Source organism: Camponotus floridanus, unplaced genomic scaffold (genome assembly GCF_003227725.1).
Source record: "Camponotus floridanus strain SB8 unplaced genomic scaffold, Cflo_v7.5 scaffold94, whole genome shotgun sequence".
Taxonomy (NCBI): domain Eukaryota; kingdom Metazoa; phylum Arthropoda; class Insecta; order Hymenoptera; family Formicidae; genus Camponotus; species Camponotus floridanus.
Window position 1 is genome coordinate 592,184 of NW_020229865.1, and position 17,981 is coordinate 610,164.

The window sequence follows — 17,981 nt, forward strand, 5'->3', positions numbered from 1 at the left end:
CGAATATTAGAATTGTGACATTTTTCGTTTTCCTTCATTTCCAGTATCTCACGTACATATGCTCGCACGCACACACGCAAAGCAAATTTGTCCCTCAAGCGGCGTTCACATCGCTGCGTATACGATTATTGCTTCGATATGTACAATGCTTTAAGTGACAAAATCATATGTGTGCATGTGCGTACATATGTGTGATATGTATATGTATGTGTACGTACATATGAAAGATAAATTTATTAAAGTATAGTGCGGAATAGTGTAACAAGGAATAGAAGTGACACGTTAAGGTTACTTGTTTAAAAAGACAGAAGAGAAGTGACATATTAATAAAATTTATTATCAAGCGACGCAGTAGCGTCGCGACGACGAATGCTTTGATTAGTAAAAAAAAAACTCAGATTTGTGACACTTAACGACCGCCAAGTGGACTGTGATGGTGAAATTTTTCTCATTTTTAGATTAGATATAATATATTTTGACACATTATATTAATAAAGAGAATAGACAGTTATCATTTTGTGGAATATATTTGTATAATTTATAATTATATATATATATATATATATATATATATATATATGTGTGTATGTGTGTGCAGAAATTTACATATTTGACTGCGCAATCATAATTATAGTTACATAGACATTTATTACATTTGCCTACGTAGACACAAATATAGTTATACAGAAATATTTCCTATATCTATAATAATAATTATATATATATATATATATATATATATATATATGTATATATATATTAGGAGTACAAATAAGTCTCCGCCGTTTGACAAAAGATGGCCTCACCAGTAAGTTATGGTTAAAATTGTCAGATGTAAAACGTCATATCATAAGGTTGGACATCTGGCAACATCATAACCTTGAAATATTAGCGATTTTGTATTAGCATCACATAATTTTTTTCGTGCGAAAATGTCGAGTTTTGAACCGAATAAGCATCATTTGCGGAAACTTTTGATTTACTTCTTTAATTTGAAGAAATCTGCAGCTGAGGCGCATCAATTGCTTGTAGAAGCATATGGTGAGGCTGCTTTAAGTGAGAGAAGTTGTCGTGAGTGGTATCATAAGTTTAAGAACGGTGAGTTTGACGTCGAAGACAAAGAACGTAGCGGAAGGCCGAAAGTGTACGAAGACGCAGAATTGGAAGCATTATTGGAGGAAGATTCGTGCCAAACGCAAGAAGAACTTGCACTTACATTAGGAGTGACTCAACAAGCAATTTCACATTGTTTAAAATCGTTGGGAATGATTCAAAAGCAAGGAAATTGGATTCCATATGAACTGAAGCCGAGAACCGTTGAACGCTGATTTTGCACATGCGAAATGCTGCTTGCCAGGCATAAACGAAAGGGTTTTTTGCATCGTATAGTCACTGGTGAAAAATGGATCCACTAAGATAACCCAAAGAAGAGGAAATCATGGGGACCACGTGGCCATGCTTCAATATCGACAGCCAAGCCGAATATTCATGAAAAAAACTCATGTTGTGTATTTGATGGGATCAGCTTGGTGTTGTGTATTATGAGTTACTCAAACCGAAATCATTATTGGGGCTCTCTACCGAACACAATTGATGAGATTGAGCACTCAAGGAAAAACGCGCCTACTACTACTCCAGACACGACAAAATTATTCTCCTGCATGATAATGCTCGTCCACATGTTGCGGCGCCGGTCAAAATCTACTTGGAAACACTCAATTGGGAAGTCTTACCCACCGTATTCACCAGACATTGCCCCTTCGGATCACTGTTCCGATCGATGGCACATGGCCTGTCTGAGCAGCACTTCACATCATATGAAGGTACCAAAAATTGGGTCGATTCGTGGATAGCCTCAAAAGATGAAGAGTTCTTCCGACGCGGTATCCGTATGCTGCCAGAAAGATGGGAAAAAGTAGTGACTAGCGATGGACAATACTTTGAATAAAACATAAGGTACCGTTCTTTCACAATAAATGCTCAATTTTTGATAAAAAACGGCAGAGACTTATTTGTACTCTTAATATATATATACATATATATATATATATATATATATATATATATATATATTTGTGTGTGTGTGTGTGTGTGCGTGCGTGTAGAAATTTACATATTTGACTGCGCAACCATAATTATAATTACATGGACATTTGTTACATTTGCCTGCGTAGACACAAATATAAATACGCAGAAATAATCCTTACATGTATAATGATAATTATATGTATGTGTGTGTGTGTGTGTGTGTGTGTGTGTGTGTGTATGTGTGTGTAGAAATTTACATATTTGACTGCGCAATCATAATTATAGTTACATAGACATTTATTACATTTGCCTACGTAGACACAAATATAGTTATACAGAAATATTTCCTATATATACAGACTCGAATGCGCAAAACTCTATCGTGACGGAGAACAGACTCAATTACGCGAGACGTTATAGTCACGGAGAACTAAAAGAAGTACGCAAGATGTTATCATTACAGAGAACAGAAAGAAGCGCACCAAATATTATCAGTACGGAGAACAGAAAGAAATACAAGATCTTATAATTATCGAAAACGGAAATGAATATGTAAAACTTTATAGTTACTCGCAGTGAACAGCAATAACGCTAAGACGACATAATGTACGGACTGAACGGCGCTATAGTCCGGTCAATCCGAACGCGGAATTCGTGTATCAGAATAATGAGACGCTCTCGCCGGTGTACTCCCGACCCGGGTGTCGACAGCTTGCGCCTCCGATAGCCGATTGCTCGCGCGTCCGCGGTCAGCGGATCGCGAGCCGCAAAATGTAACGCACGGAGAAAGAGATGGTCGAGGATTGAGGCCCACTTAAATCGTATAACTTCCAGTCCTCTACAATAATTTCGAAGGTACTCACCCTTGTCAGTGAGGGGAGGGAACGTCTCGTCGCGGCCGTCTCTCGACGACGCTCACCAGAAGAAATCGTGGTCGCGGGACTTTCACCTTCGGTAGATGGTCGACAGCACTTCCGGTCGGTCGGAATCGCGCACTTCCGACCGGCGACAGCCTCGATTTTAAAATATTGAATGTTGATACCAATACGCGCCACACGGAGAGGCGAACGAGTATATCGGGTGAGACGGATCGACAGTTCCCTGTCGCCCCTTGGCTACGGTCGCACTCAAATTCTTCATAATACCGCAAATTTTTCGTAAACGAAACACTAATCGCGACCGGCCAGAGGGGTCGACCCGCGAGCCGTATCAGTGGACGACATACAAATTTCGGCAATTTTACACGAAGATAGCTGGGTGACCTCACCGTTGAACTCGTGGCGTATTCTCCAATTCGTCTTCTCACGTGCCGAGCGTCCGCGATATTCTCGATCTGATTTATCAGGAAATCTCGAAGAACAAAAGCTGTCGCTCTCTCGGAATCGTGATATTTATTCCCAGAGATCCACCCCTTCGCGAGGGGTGCTAGGCCGCTCGGCTCGCGTCACGCGGTCTTTTTGGCGGGTGGACGTCCGTCGTGACGGCAACGTCACAATATATATATATATATATATATATATATATATATATATGTATGTATGTATGTATGTATGTATGTATGTATATATGTATACAATGATTATGTACTATAGAACTATAGAGTTATAGATATACATACTTATATATAATTATGTACATAAATAATCTTTTTCTGCGTAATCATAACTTGTATGAATAGATTACTTGGAAGAATAAGGTTTAGATGTTACATGGAAGTAGGAAAAGGGTAACATCATATTTGTAAAATTGGAAATATATTTTAAGTTGTGGGAGGATGTACTATATATGTTGATGCTGCCTTACAAAATAATATTTATTACGATACGCAACAAACTTGTATTAAACTTTATTTAACTTTAATTATGATAATTATATTATTATTATTTACTTATTACATATTATATATATATATATCTGTTTAAGTTTTCGAATTTTTAACTTCTTTTTTTTCTTTTTAAACCTAGTAATGGTTAAATTTCCCTTTAAATTTTATTTTGTTTAAGATAGAAATCTAATACAATGATAGAATTGCAGCGTGTTTTATTTTAATTAAATCTGAACTTCTCTAATTTTCTTTGATTCTTCATACGTGAAACAAAATTTTATTTTATAATTAATAATAATGCAATAATAATGAAATCTATAATAGTAAATATGTAATGATAAAAACTTAATTAAATCAATAATTTTGACGTATAGTATATAGTAATATACCGGATGGCAATTAATAAATGATTTAGTAGTACAAAAGTGTAGTTGGCCCAGAAGTGCTAAAAATGCAGATATATTTTTTGCAGAAAATATAAATAAATTTTACAAAAAGATGTGAAGTCCTTCTAAAAAAAACCTTACAAAGGTAAAAGAAATACGCCAAGTACATAAAAAATATTCCACCTTGTATGCAACAAAACGTTTAATAAAAAAATACTCTTATAATAAATAATTTATAAAAATTTTCCCTCAAAAAATATATAAAATTTTCCTAAAAAAAATCAAAACTAAATATGAAATCAATGATTAATTAGCCAAATACATTGAAGCAATTGATAAGGATGTGTAATTTGAAATATTTGTCACAAATTCAATCTTGCATTTATATATTAGATTCTTGACAAAATAAAAATGAATTTCAAAATAAGTTCCAAGTAAATTTGGAACTAAAAAAAATTAAGACCAAAACAACTTACAAAAACTTGGCGTGCTTGGGTTGTATTATAATTCACATATTTCTATAATTGAAATTAATTACAAGTATATAATTCGCAAACTTTGTAAAATTATATGTATTATAAAAATTTTTATAAATTATTTATTATAAGGGTATTTTTTTATTAAATATATGCATATTGCACGTTATATTTACAGCAAAATAGAAAATTAGAGAAAGCAAAAAATATCCACATAAAAAAATATGAACATATATATCATATATAAATATGAACATATATATCGTAGATAAATACAATTTTTACTTTTGCAATCGATCTCAGTAATTATGAGATTATATAAGTTATTAACCTTCAGGTTAATAATCTATTTAATTTATTTAAAGTATATAGGTTATTATAACTTTTTATGATTTTTTAATATAATTAATTAATGCAGCATTTTAACAGTATATATAAATCACTATAATGAAACAAATATTATCAAAAAGCTCTTACCTTTTTCTCTTATGCAACAATAAAAAATCACTGAATATATGCAGCGAGACTGGCGCCTGCTACACACACAGGCGCAAACGTATACATGTGCTGCGCAAAGTGTACTACGCAGCAATATAACCCAATTTAATTAAGAAAAAAATGTTTTAATAAAATAAACCATTTATTATTGTTTATCGTTAATATCTTTCATGTATAAATATTACAAAAAATTATTTTATTGTAGTATTTAAATTTTTTATTACTAAAATTATATTAGTTGAATTTTGCAATATTTCCAAAATATTAATGTTATGTTGCTACAAGTATGCTGGTATTTTGTGGCTCTATATTTCTGAAATGTCTTTGTAATGTTGCATTGCAATTTGCAACATTGTAACGTTGTTGCAATATAATTGCAATGATCTGTGCTGTATAGGTCGATGCTTTTTTTTGAACATCGCTCCCTAGGGATTTACAATTACAACTGACCAAGCTCTGGCAATGGCTACTGGACTAGAGAATTAGAGTCAATCCGCACAAATTTAACTATATAACTTTTATCTTAAATCGGAGAAGCTGCCCATCTGTTAAAATAGGCAAGGAATCTCTATTACTGACATCAACAGTTAAATACCTCTTAATAACCTGAGGAATGATCCTCGACTATCATCAAACCTGGAAAGAACATATCCATGCTAAGCGTAATGAGTTAGCAAACAAAACGCGAAAGCTTATTGCCTTACTTGGCAGAAAATCCAAACTTAATCTTGAAAACAAGTTATATGAAACTATACTAATAACCATAAATCCAGACGTATTATGTAATAAAAGTATGAATAACGCTTACTCAAGGAAGTATAAAATTCGTCGCTTGCGTATATGTGTTATAATTAGAATTTCAATTTTCTAAATTCGCTGAAACACAGGTCTAAATTAAGTTGCAATAATAAAATTAAGATAAGAGATTCACCAAGTTTGGAAAATTATTTATCTATTCTAACGATTTCTTCAAAAAGTAATGATAATATAAAGAAAAAAATAATAATAATGTAAAGGATGGGAAGTTAAAGAAAAATGAAAGAAAAAAAAATAGAAATGAAGAGTTAAATAAGGAAAGGCTGAAACGAGAGATAAAGATGAGAGAAAACTATACAAATTCTCGTTGAATAAATTAGAAAGAGCAATTAAAGAGAAATAAGAATTAAGGAGTAATCGTGGATTTCAGTTCAGAAACCCTAAACGAATAAAGAAGAGTATTCGCGGATTCCAGTATAAAGATCTAAAACAAATGAAGAAGAATATTTACCATTTTCCAGTACATAAATCCAAAATGAATAAGAAAGTGCTCAAGAATAAATGATAAAAGAAGTAAAACAAGAACAGGAAAATGTAATAATTAATTGTGAGGGTAAGTAAACTGTAAAGGATAAGGTGATTTATGTTAAGAAATTAAATAAAAAAAAATAAAACATTTAGCAGGAGTAAATAAAAATAAAAAGAGGAAATGTTTCTGTGGCGGCTAAGATCCGCCATACAGCACTCTGCCGCATACATGCTGTACACGCGCTACGATGCAAACAGAGATTCCTCCGTTTCTAAAACAAACCGATAGCTATAGGGACGAATCATTTCACATAAGAAAAATAATACTAGCCACGGTTTATAAAACGACGGAACACCAAGTCACGGCTCAGCTGCTCTTAAATACGCTCGCTAAAGAGAAGTCGCTGAACCTCTAACTTTTGCAGGAGCATTAACAGCTCCAATTCTAGACCCAAGTTTGGAGTCTGTAATATTTTTTTTACGGTAATTTGCACTTCCGGCACAATCATCGACCGACCGTCGAGGATTCCACGCCAATATTTATGCCCTGATCACCTGAACTTAATATTCGGTCATCAAACGCAGAGGAGCCAGCAGTAAAGCGATTGGCCTTCTAGTTGCTGCCCTGAATGTTGATAACGATCGACATAAACAACTCAAAATTGTCCAGGCCTCCATGCTATCTACTGGGACATCAGAGTAAGGCAGTATACTTCGCCTACCGGCCTTTGAAGCGTGACAGCACTGTCACCACTGACTGTTGATTTTGGATAGGAGAATTCAGACCCAGCTGCCTAGAATACATCGGAGAATCCAGGCGAATCCTTCCTGCCTGGAACAAACGTCTATTAAGCTAGCATGCCAACATGGACACAATGACATAAAAAACGTACAAAATATTTAGTGCTCCTGTGTTAATTTACTGCTCTAATCCTAATTTTACTGCTCTAGCCGTTTAGCGAGAAATTATATTTATGCTTACTTTTAAAAAAGTTAGAATGCCCATTAAAAAAATAATGATAAAAGAATAATAAAAAGAAAGCACTTATATTATAATTTAGTGCTAATTATGTGCTTACAATATACACTAGTTTAAATTTCGGTACACTACTTTTTACACCGGAAACAACCGTAAAATGTACAGGGTGTTGCGTCAACATACAGGTCATTACGACGGGTTGCCCATAGACGCGCAAAGCCGATAATATAGAATAGGTAATACAGATCATTCGCGGACAATTATCGACGTATTATATATACTAGCTGTTACGCTTTGAACGCGTAATAAGCTGTTAGAAGAAGAAATTTCACAACAAAAAATATATTTTTCGTAAAAAAATTATAAACTATTGTCGTAAAACATTTTATAAAAGCACACCCTCCATTTTCAGATATTGCACACAACAATTGACAATCAGATTTGATTATACTAAAACATTACAAGCGCGAGTGGTAGGATATAAACAAATAAAATTTTCATACCACTGCATATACGGTGCAATACAGAAATCAAGAACTCATCGATATGTTATTAATTTATGGCGAATGTCATAAAAACCAAAGAGCAGCAGCATTATATCCCTAACAGCACAAGTAGATTCTGAGAATGTTCTAAGAATATCGCAAAAGTATATTGTGTATATTCTCAGAACAATCTCAAACGTACTGCGATTGACGCAGTACGTTCTGCGAATGATCTAATGTCCGGGGTAGCATCTCCCATAGTATTTCTCCGCGAATGTCTATAGTTGGAGGACAGTTTCAGAAAATGATGAAAATAGGAAGATTCCAGTAGATCATTTATACACGCACACATATATACCGCCAAGTGCGCGCGTGCTCATGCATTGAACAGGATAGGTTAGGATTAGGTTAGGTTAGGATTAGATTATTAATATGTCAATTTTGATTTTTTATTGATGTTTTTATTGCAAAAACGTTAAGATACTTCAAAATATGTGTCATATACATTATGAACACATTATTCTTCATTACATATATGTTATGTATATATATATATATATATATATATATATATATATATAACATTTATAAATAAAAGAAAAAGTAAATTCTCTATATATCGTAAACTCTCTCAAAATAAAGATTTTCATCATAACTCGAACAAAATTTGAAAAAAACAAAATTCTTAATTGTAATCTTTGGCTCTTGCGCTAACGTGTCTTATTTAAATACGTTGACAAGATAATTATCACATTCAGTCAGAGAGCTCTTCTAGTTCTTCCGGAGGATCGTTTCGATCCCTCTGAATTTTTCTTTTTTTTTCTTTCTCTCTATCAATACGCTCTTTAGCGTGAGCTAACCATACTTTTATTGTATTAGATATGTGCTCATCCTTTGCTGCTTCATGCGCGTTTCTTACAATAGCTAAAACAGAAGGAAATATGTTTTTTGAAATTAATTATTCATTATTTCAACTTCTTTTTTATTTGAATAAAAGGCATCTCTAACACATTTGCAAAATGTAATTTAAATAAAATAGAATAAAATAGAATAGAATGAAATTTCTTCTTTTTAATTTTGTTTTTAAGACTCGTATGTAATTATGATGGATATAATTGAAAAATATTAATATGACTATTACAATTTCAAAAATTTTTAACATTTTTCAGAAAATTAAAATATAATGTATTACAAGTGTATCAAAAGTAATTTTTAGTTTTATCAAAATATTCAAGAGTCTTAATAATGTTAGGAAGAAAAAAATTGTTCCTTAAGGGGGAATACGCAGTCAGGCAGCGCGAAAACAGAGGGTCTTTCTCGAATTTTTTAAAAGAAAACGAATAGTTTTTTATTTACAAACTTTTGCATGATATTAATCAACATTTTAAGAACATTTTGTAATTTTTTCATTAAGAAATAATAATAATTATAATTGTTGTGACTATTTTGATATGGCTCCTAAAAAAAAGTGGCATTCCGGTGGACACTGTAACTCGAGGCAGGATCATCTGAAATCAAAAACCCAAAAAGATTTCGTTAGTAGAAGACTTTGTCTTTCATGTGAACGAAGGATTTTGAAAAAAATTAAATTTTGAATTTTTTAGAGAACTTTTAAGTTTAGAGAACTTTTAAGTCACGATTTTTGCTTAAAAAATCGACCGATTTTATTTTTTAAAACAAGTTCTAATCATCAAAAAAAATCCTTCGTTCACACGGAAGGCAAAGTCATCTACTAACGAAATGTTTTTGGGTTTTTTATTTCAGATCATCCTGCCTCGAGTTACAGTGTCCACCGGAATTTTTTGAGGAGCCATATTAAAATAGTCACAACAATTATAATTATTATTTTTTAATAAAAAAATTACGAAATATTCTTAAATTGTTGATTAATATTATGCAAAAGAGTTTGTAAATAAAAAACTTTATTAGTTTCCTTTTAAAAAATTTGAGAAAAATCCTGTTTTTGCGCCGCCTGACTGCGTATTCCCCCTTAATAGTTTACTTACTTAATATTACTTGACACAAGTTCAGCTGGGAAAAATTCTTTTTTTTTTTGGCACCATGCCAACTATATAATACAGCAACTTTGTTTGAGACTATTTGTCTCAATAAATTTAAACATGAATTCTGTGAAGAACCTTGCAAAGAACCCTACGAAGAACTCTGCGAAGAACTCTGCGAAGAACTCTGCGAAGAACACTGTATAGAACATGCGAAGAATCCTGCGAAGAATTCTGCGAAGAGAGAACACTGCGAAGAATACTGCGAAGAACTCTGCGAAGAGAGAACACTGCGAAGAATACTGCGAAGAACGCTGCTGAAAGTTATATATATTTATATACATATATCATTTTAAGACGTTTTAAAAATAATAAAGAAAATGTATTGCATATTTGACAAACCAGAAAAGGAAATAGTGCAATTAAGTTTTACGCAAAGCATAATAATATTATTGTAATATTATTGTACTTTGTATATTATTATATTATTGTGTCCAGATCAAACCAAAGTTAAATTTGAACCTCGAACCGAGCATTTTTTTTTTTTTATTGATACGATTCCTTTTCTGAAACAAGCTCGCCGAAATGCTACTTGGAGAATGCTCGCGGTTTTAGGTTCAACTTGAACTTTTGCTTGATATTCCTGAACACGTTCTAAATTTGTAAAACTATTCTGTTGATACGAAATATATATCTGAGATGTATATCTAAGATATTTTATACTAATTATGTATTAAAAATGTTATATTTTTACATTTTTTGTGTATATAACCTTAAACTATTCTAAGCAGAAAAGCTTTATAAGTATGTAAAAAATATACAAAATATTACGTAAATCATATAAAATCTGTCTGTTAAACTTTATTTACTATTATATGTAAGATAAAAGTTAAAGAAAAAAAGGATTACCTTCGATTTGATAACACGTTGAAATCTCTTACTCCATCGATTACCGAGCAAGCGGGAAGAGACCGGAACAAGAACATATGCAGATGGCGTTGAACGTATGTACCGTTTCCATATTTGGCGTCAAACCTGAGATTATACGCCCGCGATAGAAAGGCGTACGTATCTTTACCGTATCTTTGAGTAAATTCTGAGATTGTACGCACGCGATAGAAAACCGAATCATACTATAAGAGATATTATAGAGTTGTTCTCAGTATCTTACGGATGATCACAGTATAATGAGTATGAAAATGGGATGATACGCAGGATATCATGTGCTGTTAGGGATGCAGGACGTTTCCCAGAGAAGAGACACCCAGGACATGGCTTTTTTCATAGTTCATGTATAAGATTATGCGAACATGGCACGTTGCATGCTTCACGGAAGCCACAGCGAGTCCCATCAAGAGCAAGAGAATCAATTGATGCAGTGAAGATGGCACTCGAAAATAACTCGCACACCAGTATACGAGCCATTGGACGTGATCTACAAATAAAATATACAAAAGTGCATAGAATTATTAAAAAAGATCTCGGATGAAAACCATTTAAAAGACATACAAGTCAAGGTTTATTTCCTGGCAATTTTGCTCGTCGTGAAACATTCTGCGATTGGATGTTAAATCAGGTAAGTGTATGAATGACTTAAATAAAATGTAATAGACATGCAATGAGTATATTATTTCATTTATGTCAATATCTTTCAGATTGACTTTGATAATGTGGTAAATGATGCATTTTTAAAAAAAATTTTGTGGATAGACGAGTGCGTATTTCATAGTGACGGACGCATTAACCGACATAATGAACATTATTATGCTGAAGAAAACCTCATTGCCGCAAAACAACTCATATCCAAGGATATTACAGTGTTAATGTTTGTGCGGGCATTCTGGACGATATGATTATTGGGCCGTTCTTTTTCCCAGAAAATCATCACGTCAATGGAGAAATATATGCTGATTTCATCGAACATACATTAGCTGACTTTTTGGAAGATGTACCGCTAGCTTTGCGGAGAATCATAATTTTCCAACAAGATGGTCATCCTGCCCATACTTCAATTGTCGCCCGTACCATCTTAAACAGGAAACAGATGTATTGGCAAATATAGTAATTTCCAGGAATGGCCGCCGCAATCTCCGGATCTGACACCGTTAGATTTTTTCTGTGGGGATACTTAAAAGACCAAATATATCAAACTTTACCACAAAATAGAGACGATTTAATTAATCGTATACAAACTGCCTTTTTACAAGCCATTTTACACGCCACAAATGTTAAGCAGAGTACGAGAAAGTTTTGTGCGACATGTTGTTTTATGTGAAGAGCACAATGGAGGATATTTCGAATACCTACTGTATATACAGTGATGGGAAAAAGTTCCGGGACGGCTGGATAATTTGAAAAATACGCATCACAGAGGAAAATGACCTAGACAAAAGTTGTAGGATTTTTCCCGGGCAATCCAACGGTGACCTTAGATTTGACCTTGGATAGTCATTTGAAGGTCACATAAAGATTACCTTCAATTTCTTAAGTGGAACTCCCTATTTTTCATTGCATATTCTTGTAGCTTATCTCGAGAGCTTTCCAAAACACTATAATTAAGTACCTTTTTATTAAGTACTTTTTGAGTTATAAGGCTTGAAATAATTTCTTAATTTTACATAAACCATAAAATATCTAGTAAACCATTCATTTTTCGATTATCTTACCTTCATACTTTTATGTACAAAATAATGAGAGGAATCAATTGGTGTAAAGAAAACATACAGTTGTTTTTAAGAAAAAATATGGAATTGTTAATTGCAAATTACATATTTTTTCTTAGAAACAACTATGTGTTTTCTTTACACCAATTGATTCCTCTCATTATTTTGTACATAAAAGTATGAAGGTAAGATAATCGAAAAATGAATGGTTTACTAGATATTTTTTGGTTTATGTAAAATTAAGAAATTATTTCAAGCCTTATAACTCAAAAAGTACTTAATAAAAAGGTACTTAATTATAGTATTTTGGAAAGCTCTCGAGATAAGCTACAAGAATATGCAATAAAAAATAGGGAGTTCCATTTAAGAAATTGAAGGTAATCTTTATGTGACCTTCAAATGACTATCCAAGGTCAAATCTAAGGTCACCGTCGGATTGCCCGGAAAAAATCCTACAACTTTTGTCTAGGTCATTTTCCTCTGTGATGCGTATTTTTCAAATTATCCAGCCGTCCCGGAACTTTTTCCCATCACTGTATAATGTAACATTAATTTTATTGTAAAATATATAACTTAATATAACTCTCAACATTATATTTTAATAATCCTTATTTATATATGATTACAATCCCAGGCAGCAACGTCACGTGATTTTCACGTCGATAAGTAGTGATTAGCGGTCCTCGACGTCATATACTCAATAACTGACGTTTAAGATACGTAAATATTCTAACGTAATAATAACGTAAATTTTAAGACGTTTATAATACGTTTAAAACAAGTCATTTTTATTTAAATAATTTTTTTTTATATAAATTAACTTTATTCTTTTATAATTCGTCAATGAAAAATATAAAAATCTACTAAATATTAAAATATATTAATTATTATAATTTTTATTAAATGTCATTAATAATTGCGCGTATAAATTTTTCCTACGTAGCAAATCTGTCATTTTGACGTCGAATGACGTTATTAAACGGTAAGATGACGTCAAGTAGACATTTAATGACGTCAGTTTGCTACTTCAATAGAAATTTCTATAAAATATTTGAAAGACATTACAAATAAAGATATCTGAAAAACATCTTATCATTTTAAGATGTTTTCTAGGCGTTAAAAAAATAGACATGTGACAATACGCACACAATAATTTAATGCATGAATATTAGGCAGCGCTCATGTACGTGCCTTTTCTTTATGTCAAGTACTTCGTGCATATTCCCCCCGCTTGATGCTACTCATTGGCGGCAACCGGCAACCGGCTATTGTTTTTCGAGAACGTTTTTATTCTGTGCTTTGCGTAATACGATTTACAGTTTGTTTGTTGGTAAGTATCTAATACAAGTTTATTATCTTTATATTGACATATTTTTCTCTCGTACTTGAGCACAAATGTTGAAATATTTAATAATTAGAAATATTTGTAATAGTGTGTTTGTATATAAAGTATGCTTTATTCACATAACCTCTCTGTTTGCTATATTTGGGTTATGTTCCAAAACATCCTTTTTAAGGAAAATTTTACTACTATTATCTATAATGCGATGCACATTTAGTATTTCATAATTAGAAATATTTGTAATAGTGTTATTTTATGAGATACTTAATTCACATAATTTCTGTTTATTATCTGGGTTACGTTCCAAAACATATCCTCTTCCAAGAAAATTTTACTTAAAAAATTAGTGCACGTTATGTGTATTATAGATTTTCAGTAGAATTTTCCTCGAAGAGGACGTTTTGGAATATGTAACTCTGCAAATGCAAAATAGCTACATTTATTTTAATTTTTAACGTATATACTTGTTCTCAAATTTATGTCTTCAATAATTTCAATAATTTCAATAATCCAAAATAAATTCAAAGTAATTAATATTTTTAAGAATATATCATTTATTATTATTAAAAAAATATTTTTTAAATATCAAATTTTTTATATTGATTGATTTATATTAAAATTTGTAGGTTTAATGACATTTTTACTGTCTAGAAAATGTCATTCATTGGAATTGAATTTACAGATGATAGTGGTGGCGGCCTTGCACTTGTAAGCAAACAGTGGTTAACACCACGTAAACAAGAGGTGTTTTGGCCGCCTTATAAATTTCAATCTCAATATAATAAGGCTATTAAAAAAGGCGTAGTCCCAGAGGAAGATGGTTCTTGGAAAATTTTTAAAATTAAACGCTGTTTTTTTGAAACTGGTAAAGTGTAAATTACAAAATTTTCTATAAATATTTATCTTTATGTATATATAATTGTATTGTAGATGATTATAGCAAAGCACAAAGGCAAATCAAACAAGCACAGATAACGTCTGATTGTCAAAGTGAAGTTGAGGAGGTTTTGCCATTAAAGAGAACAATCCATAAACCGAAAAAATTAATATACAGCAGCAGTGATGATGAGGACGAGGTTTTATCTGAGAAGCATAAACTTCCACCACCACCAAAGATTGTCAGATTAAATAACAAGGCAAATAATGATGAAGCATCATCTTCATCATCACGTAAGTGATCCCTATAAGACACAATATTCCTAAAATATTGTATAAATATTATTAACAGTTAATAATATTTATACAATATCCTAAGAATATTGTGTGTTATAGGGATATATCAATTAGTTATGGTCATTATATATCAATATAATAATATTAACATTTTGGTTAACTATAGAAATAGAGAAAGATTTATAATTATATGTATATTTAAGAATTGCTTTTCTTGATTTCAACATTACGAAATATACAGATCTATTCCTTTGTTTATTTATAGTTTTAACACTAATTGAAAAAGATAAAAATCGAGCTCAAGTAAAGACAGAAACAGTAATATTTTACAAGTTACTCACAGTAGATAAATAAACAATAAATGAACTCTATATCATTTAAAAACAAATATTAACATTTTTTACATATATTTTTTAGAAACGTCAAAAAGTATCCAACAAAGTGCAGCATCTGATACACTGAATTCTTTTAATGGTGATCCTCAAACATCGTACAATAGTCCATCTCATTCAACAAATATATTTAGATCATTTTCGAATAGTACTCCAACTATATCAACTGTAATTGAAAATAGTTTTCAAGATAGTATCCACAATGACGATACAGGTAAAACTTAAATTTGTTAAAAACTTTGAAATTTAATAATTATATTATTATTATATTATTGTCTTATATATTTTTTTCAGTTACCAAAAAAATATTTTCCTTCCTTATTCATATTAAGGAACAAAATAACAAAATATTAGCATTATTTAATGATAAACAAATCGCTCCAAATATTTCAGCTCAATTAACTTTAGAAGATTTGCCAGTAAATTTACCTGTATCGACTCAAGCGGAGTTGGATAGTTTTGAAAATTATTTAAAAAGTAATCAAAATAATTTATCTTCCATGGTAAATATTTGTTATTATGTAAATCAATAACTTTTTCTGTTACTATGTGATTTCTGTTAATACAAGTTTTAATATTACAGTGTTCATATTTAGCCACATTGGGTGGAAGAGATTTTACATCCAAAACTAACAGGATTTTAAAATATCTTTTAAGAGATGAGGTAGCTTCTAATTACAGTTTTTACGGTAAACGAATGAACAAAAATCCCTTTTCTTCTTTAACTTGCTGCAGTGCTGTAGTTAGTAAGTATTTCTTTTTATCAAATTTAAAAAAGTTTATTATACAATTGTTATTATACGTTCACTATCCATATAAATTTTATTATGGGCAATGTTAGCTAAAACATATCCAATAAGGTTGTTCTAATGTTATTAAAATTTTATGAATATGCAGTTGCATTAGTCGCTTATCATTTACATTTATATTACATTTCTGAGCTGTTAAATATATTGATAACTAAATAAAACAACTACATGTTTATTAATAACATTAATAACAATTAAAAACATTGACACAGTAATAGATCTTTAGCTAATATCAATTATGACAGTATATTATGAAATTTTCTTTGAATTTTGGTCTCAAAAAATACTCTCTGTATTGCTCATTTCATGTATTAAACTTTTGTTTTTATAGAATCGGTAAAATCAACATCATCTCAGACAGAAAAAGATATTGAAGATGTGATTAAGGTATGGCTTAAACACGCACCTCAGCGTATAAAAAATCGTAATAAAAATAAAGCTCCTGAACAAAATAATAATAAAAAATAATAAATTGGTTTTTATAAAGATTAGGTTGTGATCCGTTTTGAGATAGAGTTTTTTGTTTCAAGTTTCTTAGAATTTATTTGTTTTATTCGGTACTTATATTTTAAGTTTTTGTCTACAGAAACATTTATTTTATTGTTTTATTTTAATTTTTATATTTGCGTTAAATTTAATACTATTCCTTGAAATATATTCATTAAAATATATTTAGCTTTGCTTTTTTAGATATCAGATAAGTAAAAGATAAGTATATTAATTTATTTTTATACAAAAATGTTTTCAAATAAAAAAATTACACATAAAAAAACAAAATTAAAACATAATGTAGGCGTGCGACAGTTATATAGGAGAGTCTCAAAAGCTGTAAGTACTATTTTAGATGAAGTAGTGCAAATTGAAGCTAATAATATTAGTGTTAATAATGGTAATATTTCAAATATTAATAATGATGAATGTTCCAATTATAATATTAATAATGATGAACGTTCTAATTATATTAACAATGAATGTTCTAATTGTAATAATTTCTCTGAAGAAGAAAGCTTTACATATACACAAAATGTTACTTCATGTAATTTAGATGTTATTGAAAATATTATTTCCGATATAGATGTATATGATTCCGATAGTATAGTTACAAATCCAGTTTTATTATCACAAGATAATCATTCACCTTTGCAAAATGATTTATCTACAAAGCTACAAGACTGGGCAACAAATTATAAAATTTCCCATTCTGCACTCACTAGTCTTTTACATATTCTTTCACCTCATTTCGCAGAATTGCCTCTTCATTCTAGAACATTGCTTCAAACACCTATACATATGCAAAGTAAACAATTGGAAAATGGAGAATATTGTCACATTGGCTTAGCAAATGAATTAAAGAATTTTTTGGCACAAAATACTATGTTCTCAGCTGAGGTGCTTAAAATTGGATTTAATGTTGATGGTTTACCTTTATTTCGTAGTTCAAACATTCAGTTTTGGCCAATTTTAGGAATAGTTAAAAATACCACACAAAATAAACCATTTCCTATTGGAATTTTCTGTGGCACGTCAAAACCAATACCGTTAGAGAAATTTTTAGATGATTTTATAAATGAATTAGTTTATCTATTAAAAGAAGGTATTGAATATTGTAATAAAAAATATCGTTTGGAAATTCACAGCTTT

The 17,981-nt window shown here is 31.0% G+C and overlaps 1 protein-coding gene and 2 long non-coding RNA genes across 4 annotated transcripts in view; 2 read left to right on the forward strand and 1 right to left on the reverse strand.

Moving 5' to 3' along the window:
- The window catches only part of LOC109609933 (protein expanded-like), a 448,580-nt gene that overhangs the window by 245,917 nt on the left and 184,682 nt on the right, over positions 1 to 17,981 (forward strand). The window lies entirely within an intron of this gene.
- Positions 8,755 to 10,900, reverse strand: LOC112639859. Of its 2 annotated transcripts, none has more exons than XR_003123706.1 (3): positions 10,871 to 10,900; positions 9,968 to 10,275; positions 8,755 to 8,885 (listed from the first exon to the last, which is right to left on the reverse strand). It is a non-coding gene; the product is annotated as an uncharacterized LOC112639859 (long non-coding RNA). The 2 variants fall into 2 exon arrangements; XR_003123705.1 differs by having other exon boundaries at positions 9,968 to 10,278; positions 10,871 to 10,885.
- Positions 14,636 to 15,724, forward strand: LOC112639860. The gene is made up of 3 exons (XR_003123707.1): positions 14,636 to 14,831; positions 14,897 to 15,136; positions 15,557 to 15,724. It is a non-coding gene; the product is annotated as an uncharacterized LOC112639860 (long non-coding RNA).